This window comes from Trachypithecus francoisi, unplaced genomic scaffold (assembly GCF_009764315.1).
Source record: "Trachypithecus francoisi isolate TF-2019V2 unplaced genomic scaffold, Tfra_2.0 Lachesis_group3, whole genome shotgun sequence".
NCBI lineage: Eukaryota > Metazoa > Chordata > Mammalia > Primates > Cercopithecidae > Trachypithecus > Trachypithecus francoisi.
The window spans coordinates 109,526,920-109,548,618 of NW_022681468.1; the positions used below are offsets into that span (position 1 = coordinate 109,526,920).

The 21,699-nt window shown below is 44.1% G+C and overlaps 1 protein-coding gene across 2 annotated transcripts in view; it reads right to left on the reverse strand.

Annotated features, from left to right (window-relative positions):
• The window catches only part of MINAR1 (membrane integral NOTCH2 associated receptor 1), a 41,632-nt gene extending 24,537 nt beyond the window's left edge, over window positions 1–17,095 (reverse strand). For both annotated transcript variants that reach the window (XM_033189247.1, XM_033189249.1), the window contains exon 1: window positions 17,002–17,095. The gene's annotated coding sequence lies outside the window, so the exon portion shown is untranslated. The remainder of the gene's footprint in view (window positions 1–17,001) is intronic.
• Between the last annotated feature and the right edge of the window lie 4,604 nt (window positions 17,096–21,699).

Consider the following 21,699-nt stretch of genomic DNA (forward strand, 5'->3'; position numbering starts at 1 on the left):
CTAAAATTTGTGTTTAAGAATTTCTGCATTGTTTGTGTCACCTCTAATAAAATTTCAAACTTAAGGGGGAACACTTTATCTCCCAGAGATAGCCGTCTTCCACAAAAAAGTTGCTAAAGAGGGCAGCAAGGAGTTGGGAAGGGGTTATACTTCTGTTTCTCAAGACATATACCTACAGAGCTCAACCCTAGTGCAAAGCCCTTGATTAAGAAGTCAAGTGATTATGAAGCAATTTCCAGATCTGGCAAGAAAGTAAGCTTAGAGAATATGAAAAACTCCCATTATGAACACCTCAAAATGCTGGATAAAATGCAATTTTTTTTTCTTAACATGCATAACTAAACTTGCGACAGCAAGCTAAATGCCCAGATTCCAGAAATAGAGAAGAGATTGAAAATCACAGAGGTAGACAGGAGAGCTGGCACTGTGGCTGCCCTAAGAGTAAAGAGGATGTCCTTCTAAGGTAGAGTAGGATAGGCCTTCCATGAGATGTAGAGTAGAAACACAGATGTCTGCATAAAGCTGGGACCCTTGAAGGACTATTCTCTAGCTTTATGTCAAAGGATGAAAAAAAATCTGGTGCACAGTAAACAAGGACACTTGTCAGCTTCTGCCTGGGGTCTGGATTAAATAAAGAAAAAAATTAACCCTTCAAAATGGAAAACAAGGCCAATGTCTTAAATATTTGGGGGCCCAAATGTATGTTATCACAGTGTGCAAGAACTCTTGAGGTAAGAAATTAATGTAAAAAATCAGTTCCATGCTGATAATGTCCACGGGTGCAAGCAGAAACAAGAGTGAAAGTACTTAAGACAATCAAAGGTACATAGGAGCACCATAGAAAAAGGAATCCACACTAAGATTGAATTATATTTTTAAAAATTACAACACACAAGAGAAAATACTACTCAATGAGTAAGAATCAGCAGACACAAAATCACCACTAGGATTAGAACTTCAAGAACTTAATAAAATTAATCCACAATCTTAAAGAAGATAGAAATACACTTAAAATAAGTAAAGGCTTAAAATTAATAGAAAATCCAAATAAAAGAAGACACTATGAAAAAAGAACATGCAGATCTGGAAAAAAACTAAGTCATACTTCTAGAAAAAGAATCATTAAAGTACAAAACATAATGGCATTAAATAGCCATTAAATAGCATATTAGATCTAAATGAAGAGAAAGTCTATGAACTGGAAGATAGGTCTAAGGGAATTTAGCTGAATGCAGCACAAAGAGACACAAAGACAAAAGACATGAAACCAGCTGGGCCTGGTGGCTCACACCTGTAATCCCAGAGCTTTGGGAGGTAGAGGTAGGTGGATCCTTTGAGGTCAGGAGTTCAAGACCAGCCTGGCCAACACGGTGAAACCCTGTCTCTACTAAAAATACAAAAAATTAGCTGGGCATGGTGGCATGCACCTGTAATCCCAGCTACTCGGGAGGCTGAAGCATGAGAATCTCTTGAACCCAGGAGGCAAAGGTTGTAGTGAGCTGGGATTGCATCACTACACTCTAGCCTGAGTGACAGAGTAAGACTGTCTCAAAAAACAAAACAGCAACAATGACAACAACAACAAAAACCATTAAATCAAGCTTAAGAGAAATGAGCATAGAAGGATAAGTTTCAGCAAATAGCCATTTGGAATTCTAGGAGACAGAAAAGAGAATGGCAGAAAGATGATAAAAGTGATAATATATAAGAATGTTCCAGAATTAAAAGCATGAATCTTCTAACTCAAGGAGTGATATAAATACTAAATATGACATGTAAGTAATGAATTCACCCTTAGCTACCTAAACACATCATATTGAAACTAAAGAATACCAGAAATGAAAAGAAAAACTTGCCTAAAGAATTGAATTACCTAAAAAAGAACAAACTTAAAAGCAGATTTTTAAGAATACCATTGTAGACTAAAAAATAGAAATAAAATCATTAAAATACCAAAGAAAAATAATATACAGATCATAATTTTATTACCATGTAAACTATTATTCAGAAGTAAAGAAATAGTTTCAGAGTTTATAACTCATATTCCTTATTGTAAAAACTATAAAGAAGCTCCTTCAGAGGGAAAGAAAGTTAATCCAGAGGAAATAAGGTGATAAACATATAGTTAATTCTAATCATGTATCAACTCTATAAAACTATGTTAATAATTTAATGGGAGAGGGAGTGATCAGAATTAAAACTTTTAAAGTATTATATTATCTGGAAGAGGAAAGAGATGTTAAATAAATTTAAATGTTAAGTCAAGTATGCATGTTAGAAAAAAATTATGAGTAATTATTAAAAGAGCAGGAAGGATCTGTACAAATTAATGCAGGACTTCTAAACCAGTGTAGAAAAAACAAGGGAACAAATAAAACCCAGTCAATTAAGATAAGGTAGGAAATAAGATAAATAAAGAAGCAAAGTATAACTAATTAATATCACAAATAAAATGACAGAAATATTTCACAATACATCATATTATAATAAATGTAAATAGCTTAAACTTACCAGTTAAAAGACTATGACTCTCAAGCTGGATTTTTAAAAATTAAAGTAAAATGCAGTCAAAGACTACCTATAGGAGATATACCTAAAAATACTGTCACAGGCCAGGCGCAGTGGCTCACGCCTGTAATCCCAGCACTTTGGGAGGCCGAGGTGGGTGGATCACCTGAGGTTGGGATTTCGAGACCAGCCTGACCAACATGGAGAAACCCCGTCTCTAGCAAAAAATACAAAATTAGCTAGGGGTGGTGGTGCATGCCTGTAATCCCTGCTACTTGGGAGGCTGAGGCAGGAGAACTGCTTAAACCTGGGAGGCAGAGGTTGCAGTGAGCCGAGATCATGCCATTGCACTCCAGCCTGGGCAACAAGAGCAAAACTCCGTCTCAAAAAAAAAAAAAAAAAAAAATACTGTCACAGAAAGATTGAAAGTATAAGGATGAAATAAGATTTATCAATCAAAACTAAATCAGAATATTATTAGTGTTTATTACAGGCAGAATGGCATCACAGTTAAAGATTCTAAACTCTGGAGCCAAATTGCCCAAATTTAAATACAAGTTCTTCTATTTATAAGCTACGTGATTTATTAGTTATTAGTTGGAGCACTTTTTACCCTGGAGCACATTATAGGTCTCTCTGTACTTTAGTTTCCTTATCTACAAAATGGGGATGATAATAGTACCTACTTTACATGATTTGTTTTATGTAATAGTCCCTTACATACAATAAGCACTCTGTAAGTGTAAGCTATAACATTATTATTATTATATTAACATAAATAAGAAAGATATTAAGGTTAAAAAATATTATAAGGGAAACAAATAATTATTATAAAAATGATAAATAAAAACAACTCACCAGGAAAATAATCCTGAACATATGGACACCTAATAAATATATCCTTAAAAATACATGAAGCAAAAATTAACAAAATTTCTAGGAAAACATATGAAACTCACAAGAATGTACAGAGATTTTAACATATTTCTCAAGAAACTGAGTGATCAAAGAAAATAATATGTTTGATAGAAAAATACTAAAATAACACAATTAACAAACTTGATCTATACAGATAGAGAACCTGGACCCAAGACCACATTCTTTTCAAGTAATGCTGGCCACGTATTATGATACAAATTTTTAAAAAATGAATTTATATCCTGCAGTGAATTTTTTTTTACAATAAAGTAATAAAATTAACCAATGTATACCCAAAGATATCACCTAAACACATGGAAATTTAAACATACAGGTCTCAATAATCCATAGGTCAAAAAATTAATCATAGTAAAAATTAGAATATGGTTGTAATGAAATGTAATGAAAATATGACATATCAAAACCGTAAACTATAGCTAAAGCTATCATTAGAGGAAAGTTTACAGTAATAAATACAAATATTGGAATAAAAGGTTGAAAATCAATGAGCTAAGCATCCTGCTCTAGAAGCAGAAAAAAAATCAGTATAGTAAATACAAAGGAAAACATAAGAAGCAACTAATGTTATGAGAAAAATTAGTGAAGTAGAAAACAAATAAACATTACCATCAACAAAACCTAAATGATTTCTTTGAAATCTTTGGAAATAAATAAAATTATAATCTCTTTACGAATTGGAAATAAATAAATAAAATTGGAAATCTCTGGCAAGAATGATAAAGAAATAAAGAAAAGAGACATGAATAAATAATGGAACAACATTATCATAGGTAACATTTATGGAGAACTTTACTATATGCCAGAAAGTTTCTAAACACTTTATAATGATTAACGTATTTAATCCTCAAAATCACCTTACAAAATCGGAACTAATATGATCCTAATTTTATGGCTGAATTTTCTCCAGCATAGAGCAGGTCAGTAGCTTGTCAAAGGCCACACAGCCTAAGACATGTGTGAACCAGGGCCTGAACTATACACCCTAAGTCTAGAGCTCACGTTACACATCACATTATACAGTACTTCACAAAATTAGGGATGAAAACAGGGATAAAGCCACAAATTCAATAGACAATTTTTTGGAAGTTTTATTTAATATAACACCAAGGATTGCTGAATATGCAGGCAAACAGTTTTCATATGCTACTGGTGGGGATGAATATTGGGAGAACCACTTTAGAGGGCAATTTGGCAATATAGATGAAGCTCAAGATAATCAAAACCTGTTGCCCCCCAGATCCACCTTGAGGTATTTACCCTAGATAAACATGCACATAGGTTCACAAGGAGGCAAAACTGTTATCAAACACTTTTGAATAGTAAAATAATGTGGGGGAATAAATTAGTTTATCCACATAGTTTATATTATACAACAGCTAATATTAATGAATTTACTTACGATAAATTTGAAGATAAATCTCAAAAACTTAAGAATGCATGGAAAAAGTTGCGAATGGATCTATCATATCATCGATGTAATTGGAAAAAAAAACCCTCAAATAGATTGTTTAGGGATGTATACATAAAAAGGAGAATGCAAAAATCTATATGGAAATGAAATATACCAGGTTTGGGATAGTGGTTTCTGGGAGGGGCAGGAAAGATGTGGTGTAGGGCCTATATTTAAGGCCCAATATGATGTGCTGCCCTGTCACCTGGTGAAACCAGGAGGACCTTGAATGGCCAAACTGCAAATTTCTCTACTCCTGCAGATAAGGTACCCTAGCCAAACCACTCTTCTTATCAAGGGACCAGGCACAGATTCTACCTACCCCGAGTGGCAGCTTCTGCTTCCCTGCCAGTCCTCAGAAATATTCAAACAAGTCAATCACATCCTCTTGTGGGAACCAGGGGTCACCTCACCATTTTGATAAAGCAAAGGCTGCCTCCCACAGCTCCTGCTTGTTCCCTCTGTTCCTAAGTGCAGCCCCCTGTGTGGCCCTGTGTGACCTGTGGTGTCCTCTCCCTGCCCTCCTGTGAGTACAGACAATTAATAAATCACTGTCCATCTCATCTGCTCAGTGTTAGTGTCAAGTGTTCAGTGGAAATCTCCTTAGAGTAGAAACCTTAGAGTAGAAATCCTCTAACCTTAGAGTAGAAATCCTCTCTCACCAATGTGGGGAGTAGCACGTGATTAAAACAAAAGAAGTGGCAGCTGGGACTTGGACTATATCATATTCTTTTCTTTAAAGACAAAAAACAAACACTGAAGCAAAAATAACAAACCATTAATATCCATTTAATTTCATTGGTATATGGAATGTCTACTGCATTATTTTATGTACTTTTCTTAATCATTTAAAATAAGTACTAATTTTAAAATAAGGTAAAAACACTAGATAAACAAGTTCCAACTTATCTGCTTTTACTGAGACCTGCCAAAAAGAGAGCTAAAAGAAAATTTATATAAGTAAGGCTCTAAATGGGCAGTAACCACAAAGAAAATTCACAAGGCAGTTTTTTGCTATTGTTTATGTTTTGTTGGAAGTTTTTTTTTCGTTTTTATGGGACAAGGCCATGCATGTTAAAGGTAACACTAAGTAATTATTTGCTTTAAGTTAATTATCTAAGAATTCTGGTCAAAATAAAAATCTATTTGGATAGATAGCCAAATATGAAAACTTACTACAAAGCTCCCATTATTATAGTTTGACAGATAAATCAATGGAACAGAATAGAAAGACAAGAAGCAGACCCAAATATAGATAAATAGTCTATATATATATATATATATATATATTTTTGTTGTTGTTGTTGTTGTTGTTGTTGAGACGGAGTTTCGCTCTGTCGCCCAGGCTGGAGTGCAGTGGCCGGATCTCAGCTCACTGCAAGCTCCGCCTCCCGGGTTTACGCCATTCTCCTGCCTCAGCCTCCCGAGTAGCTGGGACTACAGGCGCCCGCCACCTCGCCCGGCTAGTTTTCTGTATTTTTTTTAGTAGAGACGGGGTTTCACCGTGTTAGCCAGGGTGGTCTTGATCTCCTGACCTCGTGATCCGCCCGTCTCGGCCTCCCAAAGTGCTGGGATTACAGGCTGGAGCCACCGAATAGTCAATATATTATAGAAGTGGCCTTTCAATTCAATGAGAAAATAATGGTTTATTTAATAAACATAAATGTGTTACTTTATTAGTTAAATACTACTAGAATGATTGGTTAATCAACTGGTAAAAAGCCCCACTTCTTGCCATTTACGAAAGTAAATTACAGATTAAATATAAAGTAGAAAATCTGAGTCAAGATTTAGATAATTTGAGGTTGTGAAAGGGTTTTCCACACAAGATCCCAAAAGTTGAAATAATTAAGATGAAGAGTGATAGGTTTGGAAGGATAAAAATTGCTTACCATGTCAGTAAACATAAAAAACATAAACAGTAAAAAAAACTTGGAAAAACAGAATGCAGAAAATTCTTGCATCTCAGTGAAAGCACTTAAAAATGAATAAGAAATAATGAACAACTCAGAAAAAAATGGTTAATTTACAAAGAAAGGAAGGCAAAGAAAAAATGTGCAACATCATAATAAATAAAGCAAAGTAAAACAGCAATTTGTTTGTTATTTATAAATCTAAAGAAAATAAAAATGTTTTCTTTCTAAGTGGAAAAGTACTAAAGACTAAGGGTTTTGACTATTATTAAGGGTTTTGATATTATTTATTACCAGTGTATAGTATATTTGTTACAGTATCTATAATCAGTATACCACTCTTGGGGAGAATGCGGGGAAATAGGCACTGCCATGTATTGCTGGAGAACTATATGACTTATAGGAAGTAATCAACAATAAAACTTGAAAAATACGCATACACTTTAAATGAAGCAAATCCACACTTCTAAGTATTTATCTAAAGAAAATAATCAGATATATGTAAACAAAGTTTATGAATATATTCTCTTTAATGTTGCTTAAAATAAGAAAAAATTAGCAATAATCTTTGTAGCCAACAATGGGTTCTATAAATTGCAGTGCATCTGTATGATAGAATACCAATAAGCCATTAGTAAGTCACGGTGCAGAAATACATTTATTGGCATGTTTAATTTTTAATGATGTATTCTTAAGTGAAAGAGTATACCACTAAATGGTGGGCTGTATTATGACAACATTTTCTACATACATTCGCCCTTTGTATATATTAATACTAAAATGTTAATCATAATTGTCTCTGTGTGGTTTTCTCTTCCTTTCATTTCAGGGCTATTTTACTTAAATGTTCTAAATATGTGATTTTATAATAAAAAATAAAGAAGAAAGGATTTGAAAGCAAATTCTGGCAAGGGGAATTTGAGGAAGTAAATTATTATCTCTAAGCTTTGGTTTTCTTATCTATAAAAGGAAGATATCAGTTCCTCCTCCTGGGATTACTAACAAGGTCAAATGAGGCATCCATATTATTCATTCAAAAATGTTTCTTTTGTAACTGGCATGTGTCAGGCACTGTCTTAGCTGGTGGCAATACAGCAGGGTATAAGCAGACAATAAAAAAAACCCTGCCCTCATGAGCTTATAATCTAGTAGGGGAGACAGACAATAAGCAAAATAGAAAAGTAAAATTTATAGTATATTAGATGGTAGGAAGTGCTATGGAGAAAAGCAGAAAAGGGGAGAACAAGGGGAGGTATTACACATGTAAACAAGATGGTCAGAGGAGGCTTGGGGGAAAGATATCTTTGAATGAGGTCCTGAAGGAGGCAATGGAGCAAACCACGTGCCTGCCTGGGTGATGGGGAGGAGCGGGGTAAGGAGGAGGCAAAGCCCAGGCTGAGGGAACAGCAAGAGCAGATTTTATAAAGTACTTTTATGGCCAAACATGCCAGTCCTGCTTCCAGCCCAGGGCCTTTGCTCTTGCCTGTCTGGGCATGATGGCTAATAAGACAGGGAACACACACAATTTCCCAAGGCAGCCTCTTCCACAGTTGCACCCACTGGTCCTCATCCTGCCCCAAGGACATGTAGAAGCCAAATCTCCTTTCAAAGGGCAGTTTTTCGAGTATTTAAGGATGGGTCTTACATCCCACTTCTCCCATTTGCTTCAGGACCTGGCTGCAGCTCCCTGCATCTTTTGGGTTGATGGAGAGGAGGCTACCAGGTGCAGTCTCTGACTCGGAAAATCAAGTCAAACCCCAGATCTTCTCCTTATGTGGGAAACTCCCAACAGCCTTGTAAAATGTGGGGGATAAACCAAGTCTCTGGCCTCACCCCAGAGATTCTGACTCAGCAGATGAGGCCTGGAAATATGCATTTATAAGGTCCCCTAGAGGTTCTGGTATAATGGATGCACTGACGGCTGCTGGGAAATTCTGGACTAGACACACCTTGGGGCTAATGATCCATGGTTCTTTAAATAATTTCCAATTGGCTCATGCACTTCTCACATTGTGTGTCCTTCCCTTGAAGTGCAGAAAAGTACAGGAGTCCCATTCCTCATTCTGGACACCATTATTTCAGCTAAGGATCTTTTTGGTGGCCATACTATACTGTTGACTTAGGCTGAGGTTATGGAAGACTAAATAATCGAATACTTTCTCCTTCCTGCTGTGACTACAGAGTCAGGCCTCTCCCATCCCTGCTGAGCATCTTCAGAATCACCTTGTTCTTTCCTTCTTTCACCCAGTAGCTCTAGGGAACACCCAACCTGAGCCAGGCACTGTGCTCCTCACCAGGACAAAACTATAAATGAGACCCTGGCCATGCCTGCAAGGGCAACAGGCTAGAGGAAGGGGAGCACCAGTAAACCATTTGTCATAGCACAGGGCAGTCAGCGTTCCGAGGGCATTGGCACAAACAGCGAGAGCCGACAGTCAACCACCCAGCCTACAGACTATCCACACACACCCCCACACACACTGCCTTAATCCACATCCAACACTACCTACCCACGTCTCAGTCTCACACAACACAGAAAACATTCCCTCACTGACTGCCACCATATCCAACATAGTCATGGCCTACTCCACCCACATCTCATCACTATCCACACATACACACACACACTGCCTACCCCAACCACATCTCATCACTACCCCCCGCCACACACACACTGCCTACCACAATACCACAACCACATCTCATCACTACCCACACACACCCCCACACACACTGCCTACCCCAACCACATCTCATCACTACTCACACACACACACACACACACTGCCTACCCCAACCACATCTCATCACTATCCACACACACCCCCACACACACTGCCTACCCCAACCACATCTCATCACTACCCACACACACACACACACTCACTACCCACCCACACCCACACCCCACACACTCACTACCCACCCACACCCCACACACTCACTACCCACCCCACCCACACCCCACACACTCACTACCAACCCACACCCCACCCACACACTCACTACCCACCCACACCCCACACACTCACTACCCACCCCACCCACACCCCCACACTCACTACCCACTCACACCCCACCCACACACTCACTACCCACCCACACCCCACACACTCACTACCCACCCACACCCCACACACTCACTACCCACCCCCCACACCCCCACACTCACTACCCACCCACACCCCACCCACACACTCACTACCCACCCACACCCCACACACTCACTACTCACCCCACTCACACCCCACCCACACCCCACACACTCACTACCCACCCCACCACACACTCACTACCCACCCACAGCCCACACACTCACTACCCACCCCACACCCCACACACTAACTACCCACCCCACCGACACACTCACTACACACCCACACCCACACCCCACACACTCACTACCCACCCACACCCCACACACTCACTACCCACCCCACCCACACACTCACTACCCACCTCACCCACACACTCACTACCCACCCCACCCACACCCCCACACTACCCATCCCACCGACACACTCACTACCCACCTCACCCACACCCCACACACTCACTACCCACCCCCCACACACTCACTACCCACCCCACACCCCACAAACTCACTACCCACCCCACCCCCACACCCCACACACTCACTACCCACCCCACCCACACACTCACTACCCACCCACACCCCACACACTCACTACCCACCCACACCCCACACACTCACTACTCACCCCACTCACACCCCACACACTCACTACCCACCCACACCCCACACACTCACTACCCACCCCACTCACACCTCACACACTGACTACCCACCCCACCCACACCCCACATACTCACTACCCACCCACACCCCACACACTCACTACCCACTCCACACCCCACACCCCACACACTCACTACCCCCCCCACCCACACACTCACTAACCACCCCACACCCCACACACTACCCACCCCACACCCCACACACTCACTACCCACCCCACACCCACACACCACTACCCACCCCACACCCCACAAACTCACTATCCACCCCACACCCCACACACTCACTACCCACTCCACCCACACACTCACTACCCACCCACACCCCACACACTCACTACCCACCCACACCCCACACACTCACTACTCACCCCACTCACACCCCACACACTCACTACCCACCCACACCCCACACACTCACTACCCACCCACACCCCACACACTCACTACCCACCCACACACTCACTACTCACCCACACCCACACACTCACTACCCACCCACACCCCACACACTCACTACCCACCCACACCCCACCCACACAGTCACTACCCACCCCACCCACACACTCACTACCCACCCACACCCCACACACTCACTACCCACCCACACCCCACACACTCACCACCCCCCCACTCACACCCCACACACTCACTACCCACCCACACCCCACACACTCACTACCCACCCCACCCACATCCCACACACTCACTACCCACCCAAACCCACATCCCACACACTCACTACCCACCCACACCCCACCCACACACTCACTACCCACCCCCACACCCCACACACACTCACTACCACCCCACCCACACCCCACACACTCACTACCACCCCACCCACACACTCACTTCCCACCCACACCCACACACTCACTACCCACCCACACCCCACACACTCACTACCCACACCCCACACACTCACTACCCACCCCACCCCACACACTCACTACCCACCCACACCCCACACAGTCACTACCCACCCACACCCCACACATTCACTACCCACCCCCCCCACACCCACACACTCACTACCCACCCCACCCACACCCCACACACTCACTACCCACCCCACCCACACCCCACACACTACCCACCCCACCCACACACTCACTACCCACCCCGCCCACACCCCACACACTCACTACCCACCCACACCCCACACACTACCCACCCCACCCCCACACCCCACACACTCACTACCCCCCACACCCACACCTGACACAGTACTCATCCCACCCCCACCCACACACTACCCACCCACACCCCACACCACACACTCACTATCCACCCACACCACACACACTCACTCATTACCTATCCACACCTATACCCACTCACAACCTATCCCACTCACACCTACTCACTACCCACCCACACCCACTCACCAACCACTTATACCCACACTCACTTCCCACCCAAGTTCACACCCAGTCACTATCCACCCACACCCACCCCCAATCATTGCTCACCCACATCCACTCACTACCTATCCCACCCACACTCAATCACTACTCAGACCCAATCACTACCCACTCATACCCACACCTACTCACTCCTCCCCATTTTGCACCCACGCAGCCAAAACAGATGGGATGCAGAAACAAACAGGGATCCAGCTGTCCTACAAAGCGAGACATTCCAAGGTTTGCAAAAATGTAAAACAAAATGATGTTTTCTAAAGTATAGTTTTTTAAAAATAAAAATAGGCTGGGCGCAGTGGCTCACGCCTGTAATCCCAGCACTTTGGGAGGCCGAGGCAGGCGGATCAAATCTTCTTCAATTTCCATGCCTGAGACAGGCCTTCTTTCCTTGTTCCCCAAGGTTTGCCTCCTCACCACTGTTCAGTCTTTTAGGCTGCCAGGATATGCTAAAGCTTTCAGTTCCTAGTGACTGGTTGATCTTTGTTTGTTTTCTCAGTTAGTTACTTGAAGCCTCCTCTAGTAACCCTAAAACTTGCATGTTTGGCTTCCTGAATAAAACTTTTTCTCCTTAAGATCCCAGTGTTATCGAAGAGGGATCAATGGGGTAATCACATGAGCCACTGAAGGTCAAAATTGCTCACTAGGACACAAAGTAAATGGCAGGAAGAAAGGGTGCAGGGAATTGGACACATATTGAGAAAGACACTGAAGTTGGGAACAGTGGAGGGCTCACTGGCTGAGAGCTTTCGCAGTATGAAGTTCTCACAGGCCACGTCAGTAGAAAACTCTGTTATGTGAACTCCCATTGGCTAAAGGCATGGAACAATGCTCAGAGCATCAGAAAAATCGTACAGTTGTGTTTGATAAATCATGCTTTAAGGATAGTATTAAATGACATTCATGCATATGCATGGAGTCTATTGAGCAGGTAGTTCTCTAACTTGGACAATGAAGGATATGTTGGCATGTCACAGTCATATGACACAGTCATTCAATTCATTCCACTAACTCCCTTGGCTTTCATTCTTGGCTCACAAAGCACCTTCTGTTTATTATCTGGCTTTTAATGGATAATTCTCTCCCATCACTGAACACATTTATCAGATTCACTTGCTTCTCCCTAAACTATGAAATCAGCATATTATAGTTAGTGCATCAGGCTTTTGATTTTCATGTTCCTTCTCTAAAAGACTAACCTGAGTATATCACCAAATGAGCTCTCCGACCAGGCAAAATGACAGCCACATGCCACAACGTGGTGCTCATATACAGGTCCTGATCCGCATGAAGCCCTGTCTCAGCAAGGACTGGCCTCTTCCCGGATAACACTGCTATCCTGATCAGCAGCCAGTATGATCTCAAGTTCTTTACATGTTGCATCAGTCACGATATGCTTGGTTACGCTGCAGCAACAAGTAATCCCCAGATTTCAGGGGTTTGGAGGAGCAGCCACTTTCTGGAGACTTAACTACCACTGAAACAGAGGCAAACAGAGAACATGGTGAGGCACCTACTGACTCTTAAAGGTTCATGTACTTTCTGGCCAGACAAGTCGCATGGCCATACCTAATTTCAAATTAACAGGAAAATGCAATCTTACCATGTGTCCAGAAGCAGAGAGAGCCAGAATATTTATGAACAAAATTAATAGCCACCATATATATGTTTCTATCCCCTCTTGGAGCAATCCATTCCCAGTATTAACTTTAATTATTTTGAAGGACTTCCTATAATAAGCTAAAATCTGCCTGTGCCAGGTACTAGAGATATAGCAACAAACAAATCAAAGTCCCTGCTCTCCTAAGATTTCCACCATAGTGTATCATCCACCAGTCTTTGGTCTGCCAGAATAACTTTACTCACTCTTCATTTCTTAATCCATTCAATAAGCATTTACTAAGCACTTACTTACATGCCAGGCACTGTGTTAGACCCAGAAGGTCCAGGGCTGAAAAAGTTATGGTCCTCCCAGAGCTCTCATTGTAGGGGTTTAACTAGCCATCCAAGAGGATCAGTTACAGGTATGTGACAATTTATTTATAACACTGAGCTAGGTGACCACAACATTTCACTGGAAACACTCAGAGAGGAAATATGCCATATTGCAGAGAGAAGCTTCCAGTGATTCTCAAACTGAATTCTGAAGAGCCTGTGGGGGTTCCAAAGGGTGCTTCAGACACCACACTGAGAGTGAACTGGCTGCTATGTCCCTCCCTTGCTCTTAAATCTGTTTTGCATACTGAACTTTTTTTTTTTTTTTTTTTTTTGAGATGGAGCTTTGTTCTTGTTGCCCAGGCTGGAGTGCAATGGCGTGATCTCGGCTCACTGCAACCTATGCCTCCCAGGTTTAAGTGATTCTCCTACCTCAGCCTCCCAAGTACCTGGGATTAGAGGCATGCGCCACCACACCTGGCTAATTTTTTGTATTTTTAGTAAAGACAGGGTTTCTCCATGTTGGTCAGGCTGGTCTCGAACTCCCAACCTCAGGTGAGCCACCTGCTTCGGCCTCCCAAAGTGCTGGGATTACAAGCGTGGGCCACTGTGCCCAGCCACTTAACTTTTATGAAATATTTAATTTAAAGGGTTCTACTCTTACAGAGAGAAGGAGGAAAAGAGAGGAAAAAAATCCATGATCTAGTCTGATACTCTCTCATTTTATACACATGAAAACAAGCATGCATTAAAGTTAAATAATTTACCAAGGTCATACAGTGAGTTCGAAGCATGCCTAGGTAGGAAGCCAACTGTCTCTGCCTGTCTTAAGCTTCATAGCCTTCTTTTCTTTTTTTTGAAATTTACACCAAGTCTGCAGAGGAAGCTCCAAAAATAAGGATTTGAATGTCTGTCAGTGGGAAAAGCTAATCGGTGGGATTAAACGACATATTCACAGAGGAATCTAGAACCTTTTCCTAGCTAGGTTAAGAATGTACATTACCACCTGGCTGGAGCAGAGAGCAGGGCCTTCCCCTGCCTTCCCCTGGCTATTAAATCCCTGGCCAGCAGGCACACAGCCATAACTGCAACAATGGCTTCTGCTGCACATTTGTGAAGGTTTGAGAAAGGGCTCATTTTGGGAATCCTGAGTGAGAAAATTCCCAGACCAGGTCTGTGCGTCTGCTGTGAACAGAGGCAGGAGAGGGATTTCAACCTCACAGGAGCATGACTGTTTCAGACAGAGTATCAGAGAGTTCATAAATATGATGGGTTTTAGAAACTGGAAAGACATCAATTTTGCCTGGAGCATTGGCCAGAAAATAATGGCATTATGTATCTAAAATTCAAAAGGAACATAACACCAACAACAAAACCTTTTGTCTGCCTTCCAAATATTAAGTGCTATACACTTCCTCACCAAACTCATCAGAAATGCAAATAAACTGTTTGATCTATTCTTTCTCTGGCAACTGACATTTATTTTCACATACTCCCTGATCTATACAAGTCTCTCAGACACACACAATAAAAATCAGACTTTATTTACCAGACATTTAAGGTTTTCCCTCCAGGCTCCAGTAACCTGAGAAAATCTCTAAGTTTGCTCTCTCTGCAGACTCACCACCCTCTCCTACTCTACCCTCCTCTGATACACAAAAGGAAAGCCCATTAAAGGGTGTTGTACAACTCCAGGCATCCTACTCTCTCTAATCCACTTCTCTTATTTCAACAACACCCAATATATTGCTGCCGGGCTCTCAAGGAGACTCACTTCAAAAGACATCCTGTGACCACAGCAGTGGGCTAGCTTCCACCTGCAGGGCAGGCCCAGTGATGCTAGTGTCTGAGAAATGACAAGGAAGGGCCATTAACCGACCCTTTCCATCAGAGAGAGATAGCAGTGGCAGCTTGTTTGCTGGAATAAAGGGTGCATAACTGGCCACATAAGCTGCTGCCACACTCCTCCTAGCAACTCTTCATGCCATGCATAATATCACAGAGCATAAAATTGCAGAGCCCAGAAATGAAGCCTCCAACCACAGCCGCAGGAGTGGCTGCATGGTTCTACCACCTCCCAACCAAATGGCTCCATCCACAACAGAAATGGGTGAGAAGTCTTTAAGATAGGTGTATATTGTTTATAGCAGAAACTCTGGATCCCTTAGGTCTTCACCAAACGTAACTTAATTCCCACTGAAAAGAGCAGCTGAACACAATCTTACCTTACCTGCTGTATTATACACAGCCGCTTAACACAGTAACAATCTCCCAGCAAAACAATGCTGGAGTGCGCGCTATGAGAGTTAGGCTACTCAAATGTTACGCTCCCCGCACCGCCGGCGAGACAAATGACTACTCTGATGGATTCGATAGCCCAGGGAAATGATCGCTTTCGTAGGGATGGCAGCAGAGCAGGTCGGGCATGCTGCATTTGCCTGAGTTGGAAGGCGTGTGAGCGAGCGTACATTCCCCACAGGCCAGGCCTGGCTCCGATGCTTTCTGACGGTGAAGTTGAGCATCCTTATCCCCTTGGGAAGAACAACGATCCCATTCCATGTCAACGTGACTGGAAATCTCAATTTAAGAACTGGATGCACCGATCGGTCCATCTGCGGTTTGTCCAGCTTTCCATCTTACTTCGCGCCTCTGATGTGTCAGGCTTTTTGCACGGATAGCTAACATATTTAACCCTCAAAACACCGTTTCCTGAAGCGATTCTCAACCAGGAAAACTTGCCCCAAACTGCATGATCTTCTTCCGTGGCTTCTCTTCCCGAATCCCTGCTCTGTCCACCAGGTGCGGCCCAGCCCTGCATTCGCACACACCTTTTCCGCCGCTGCCCTAAGCGCAGCAAAAAGGGCCCCCACGCCTCCGCGGGCCGCAATGCTACCGGGCCAAGCCGAGGCAAGGAGGCGCGCCCGCAGCTCCTCACTTTACAACCTGCGCTCGTGTGCACCGAGCCGCGGGTACACAGCGAACGAACACACACACACACACACACACACACACACACACACACACACACTTTTGCGCTCCCGTCCCCTGCCCCGCCCGGGCTCTCCGAAGTTACCTCCGAGGCGCCCCGGGCGCAGGGCCGGCGCCTCTCTGTGGGTCTGGAGCGGCTGTTCGGCAGTGGTCGGCACGGCTTCCGATGCCGCGCCTCCGGGAGGCTCCAGAGTCAGCTGGTCACTGTCACCTGGCAGCCCAGAATCCGCGCCCGGGGTTGCACCCCGGGGATGGGGAAGCTTTTGCCTCCGCCGCCCGGGTCCCGGTCTGCGCTTACTTGCGCGGCGCCCACCTGGTTGCAGCCCGGGTCAGGGCCAGCGCGCCGCGACTGAGGCAGGCGCTCGGACTCCTCAGGGGCGGCGCGCCGCCGGGACCGGCTCGCATGTCGCCTGCGCTCCAGCGGCCCCGGGACGCGGCCTCACCCTCAACGCCTGGAGGTCTCAGCCTCGGTCTTTGTGTCTCGGCCGGCGTCGCCACGTCACGGGCTTGGAGTCTGGGAGCAGCGCGGGCCGGGGACGCGCCTGGGGAAAGCCGGGCTGTGTTTCTCCACCGCCGCCCGCTCTCGGCGCTCAAGCTGGCGGGGCGCACCGGCAGCAACTGCGCGCACCCTGGGGGACAAGGGGGCGGTCCCGGGGAGGGGCGCGGCGTCGCGCCAAAGGGGTCCCCTGCCAGAGGCTGCGGTGGAGGAAACTGGGAGTCGGAGCGCCGCCGGGGCCCGGGAAAGGCGGTGTCCGTTCGGTCCCAGGTTGCGGCTGTAGCGCCGAGGGGAAAGCGAGCTGAAGCCGCTCGTTGGAGGGAGCCCAGCAGCCGGAGCCACCCGCGGGGTTCGCGTCTCCCCACTCCCCTATGCTGAAGGTTACTGCGGCCCCCAGTGGCAAGCAGGGGCGAACGGTGTCCTCGGCTCTCCTCTTCCCAGGGAGCACTCGGCTCACCCTGCTGGAGCTTCGGACTCTGCAGTGCTTTGCAAGGCCAGGGCCAAGTGGTCACTTCACTCATAGATTTCTTCTCTTGGCTGGTGTCGGCTTAATTGGGATCCAGATTGGAAAGACTGTCACGTGACCATCCCTCACCGCCCCCCCCCCCCCACACACACACCCCACACACACTCACTCATTCACACATCCCCAAACCTACGAAACTGGGATGGGTTTCCAAAAGTATTACTGGATACATGGATCAGAAATGGAGGCCTTCCGTGTCACCCCCTGTGTTGCAGTGGGGCCGAAACGCAGCAGCTGCCTCTGGTGGCCCCATCTAGACAGATCCTGTCCCTGTGGCTGGGAAAGCTCACATTAACAGCACGTTGCATCCCCACAAGAACAACACAAACAAAAAGGGTAAGGGAGGGAATCAGTTTCGAGTCCATGGAATCTCATTTCAAAAGGAAAGCAACATCCCCCACACCCACCACCCCACCTCCTTCCCTGCCACCGAGTTCCCCAGTTACCAAACAGAGCTGCTAAGGAGCATACTTCCTCAGGGACAGAGCCCTCTCTGGGGGCTGTGGTGGCTTTTCCCTGGCCAGCTCCTCCCTGACATTTGCTACCTGTGATCAAAGCACAGATCTGATCAGGGGACACAGATCTCAGTGTCAGCCTCCCTCAGCTGTCTGGATGTGGGTGGCAACAACGCTTTAAAAGTGAACTTGTTAATAAATGGATACTTTAAATAAATGCCCTATCAGGGTGATACATGTTGACAACTAGATTTTCCCAGAGCTCCTCTCTGCCCAAGTTTTTAAAATCCATTTGCCTTTATTAAGTTATTGTGAGGCGGGTTCAAATTTATTCTAGTAAGGGCAAATGGATTTGAAAATGTAAAGTAGGAGTGAAGTTTGTTTGATTCACTGTAAGTTGCTTAGTGATTTTAAATTTGTAAGTAGTGCTGGCTCTGTCTTTGGGTCCCAATATTGTTTGTGGCAAAAGGGGGCATAAGCTTAAGGAGTAAAGAGGGTGCCCAGGGTAAGAAGCCTGTTTGGTGATAGCTAAAGACTGTTCGGGGGCCTCATTGCCCTTTGAGTTCAAGGGCAGATTATTTGAGACCTGAAAAAATATATATTTCTCCCAAAACCGAGAACAGTTGAATCCACATGGAACAATTAACACTGGAAGTTGTGTGGGATCTGCCTTTTCTTTGGCTTTGAGTTCTTCTTTCTTGTTTTTTTCTCCTATTTCTTCATGAAATACCACCACAGAGACCACATTCTAGAAGGAAAAACCATAGCTTCCTGAAACTCAGATTCAGTAAAAATCTACTTTTCCCTACCTTGGTTCAGCTGAGGTCGGCTAGAGGTTTATTTAATTTATTTCTGAAATAACTCTTTTGGAAAACAACTTTTAAAATTTGAAACAGCATAAAAGGAAAATGCAGAGTAGAATTTTCTGATCCTACAGTTACTCAGTTCTAGCCAGAAGTTGGCTAGTGGTGTTTATAGACACAAAGGATTCAAGTGGTTGCCGTTTTCCCCTCCTGGCTACTGATTTCTGTAAGCCTGCCCCAGAAGCCCTCATTCAAGCCTTGGGAGGTATTCCTCTCACTTGTCGCCACTTACCCCTCCCCAAGTGGACACAGATACAGTAATACTGCAGCCAGGTGCTCTGTCCGGTGCCCCCTTCTCTGGGAAGAGGCTGGAACTCTGACTCTCTCTTCCGCTGTGCACACACACAGTGGACATCCTTATGTACACCCCATCTTGCCCACCCGGAGAAAAGTGAAGGTTGTTTGTCTGCACTACTCACTCCATCAGAGTGATACTAAATTATATTCACCATTTATCTATGGACCCAAGGCATTCAGTTTGCAGGGGCTGGGGGATGATGGGAATTCATGGTACCACACCCCCAGGATAAGTAGTTTTAAAAAATGTTTTGGTCTGGGCAATAGAAATAGAGCGAAGATGAGATGGGAGACTGTGTACCAGATCATGAAGACAAGAATAGAATCAGCATCCACAAACTATCCAGCCTCCACATTTTCCTCTGTTTCTAGTGATGTCCCACTCAGATCTGAAATTTCACTTCATAATATCATTGGCAATGATGTGAAAACCCAATGTGGTGTAAAAGAAACAGCTTTGAATTTGGAATGTGAAGACATGGTTTTAGACATTTGTTAAGTGATATAAACCACCTATGTGAACTTGGACAAATCACTTGACCTGGTTTTGGTCCTCTAGCACTTTAAATGGAGGGTTCTACTTAAATTTAATATTTGAACCCAGAAACATGGATGGCTTCCATCTTGCAGGATCAGAGGTTGATTATGAAACCTAATAAATTGATGAGGTCCACGTGATCCAGTCTCAATAAGTATCCTATTCAATGAAATATAGCCCAGCAGCCAAGAGAAATGTATCATTAATCAAATCCCTTATTTGAACTTCTCAGAGACTAACATCTTCCTCTCTCTCTAAGCCCTTCTTATCTCAGCTGCCTCAAAGCTCCTCTTTCTCCAGTGTGCCCCAAATTCTCTCTAAATACATAACACATATCTTCATCTCTCCTCTCCTACCTCCTCTCTACTTTTCTGTATTGTGTAGAGCTATGCATTTTCTCTCTCCTGTCTTTAGGGGAGGGAAGGGGAAAGGAAAACTGTGGGCAAAATCAGAATTCTCTTTAGTGATAGAGGTAGGGGAGAAGACTGTGGCCATTGACACATTAATACTTTTTAATCCAGCATAATTAGATCTCCTTTGGTACATTTTAGATGTATTGAACTATTAGAAAGGGCACTGGATATAGCATCATTATATAAAGATTTTGTCTCCAGCTCACCTACTGACTATCTAGGTAAACTTGAGATATTTTCTTAACCTCTCTTGAGCTTCAGTTTTATCATCTATAAAAGTGTAATAAGAGGTTTCATAACATTTTTGGGAAGATGAGATAAATGCAAAGTGGAAGCCTCATAATAGGTATTCAGCAAAAGTTTGTGACTCTCAAAATGGCAGGCTGAAAGAAAAAACAAAAGGAAGTAAGAAAAGCGGGGAAGGAGGGAGGAAGGAGGGAGGGAGGGGGAGGAAAGGAAGGAAAGAGGGAAGGAAGGAGGGAAGGAGGGAGGGAAGAAGGTAGAAGAAAGGAAGGAAAGAAGGAAGGAAGGAGGGAAGGAGGGAGGGAAGAAGGCAGAAGAAAGGAAGGAAAGAAGGAAGGAAGGAGGGAGGGAGAGAGGGAAAGCAGGGAGGGGGAAGAAAGAAGAAAAGAAGGAGGCAAGGAGGGAGAGAGAGGGAGAGGAGAGAGGAAGGAAGAGGAAGGAAGGAAGGAAGGAAGGAAGGAAGGAAAAGGACTTTTATCTTGGCATCTAGGCATAAGCTTGACTGTTCCAGTGACTAAGGAATTGGGCACAGAAAAACTGTTTCCTCCTCCAGGCTGAAAGGCTGAGCTGTAATCGCCTTTTGGATCCTGAGAGAAGACATTGCTTTGCTGGCTGACAAAATGGCAAGAAGTACACATTTTTAAAATCATGTCATTGGCATGGGTACCCTGTGATTAGTGCTTAGCAGCTCACTCTGATTCTCCTCTGGCTGCCCAAGAATCCCGTATCCTTATTTCTCCTAAGTAATCCAGGGTTGTCACCTGCCAGGACAGCACTTAATGACTTTACCCTGAACCCAGAGTTTTTTAGATCTCATTCTATTAAGCCTCACTTGTCCTGTATCTTATATAAGCACTTAAAAGGATATACATCTTGCAGAAATAAATCTCACAGATCATTTAAGATATCAATTTTCAGGCAGTAGAACAGTAGCTTCTAACCTCTACTTCAC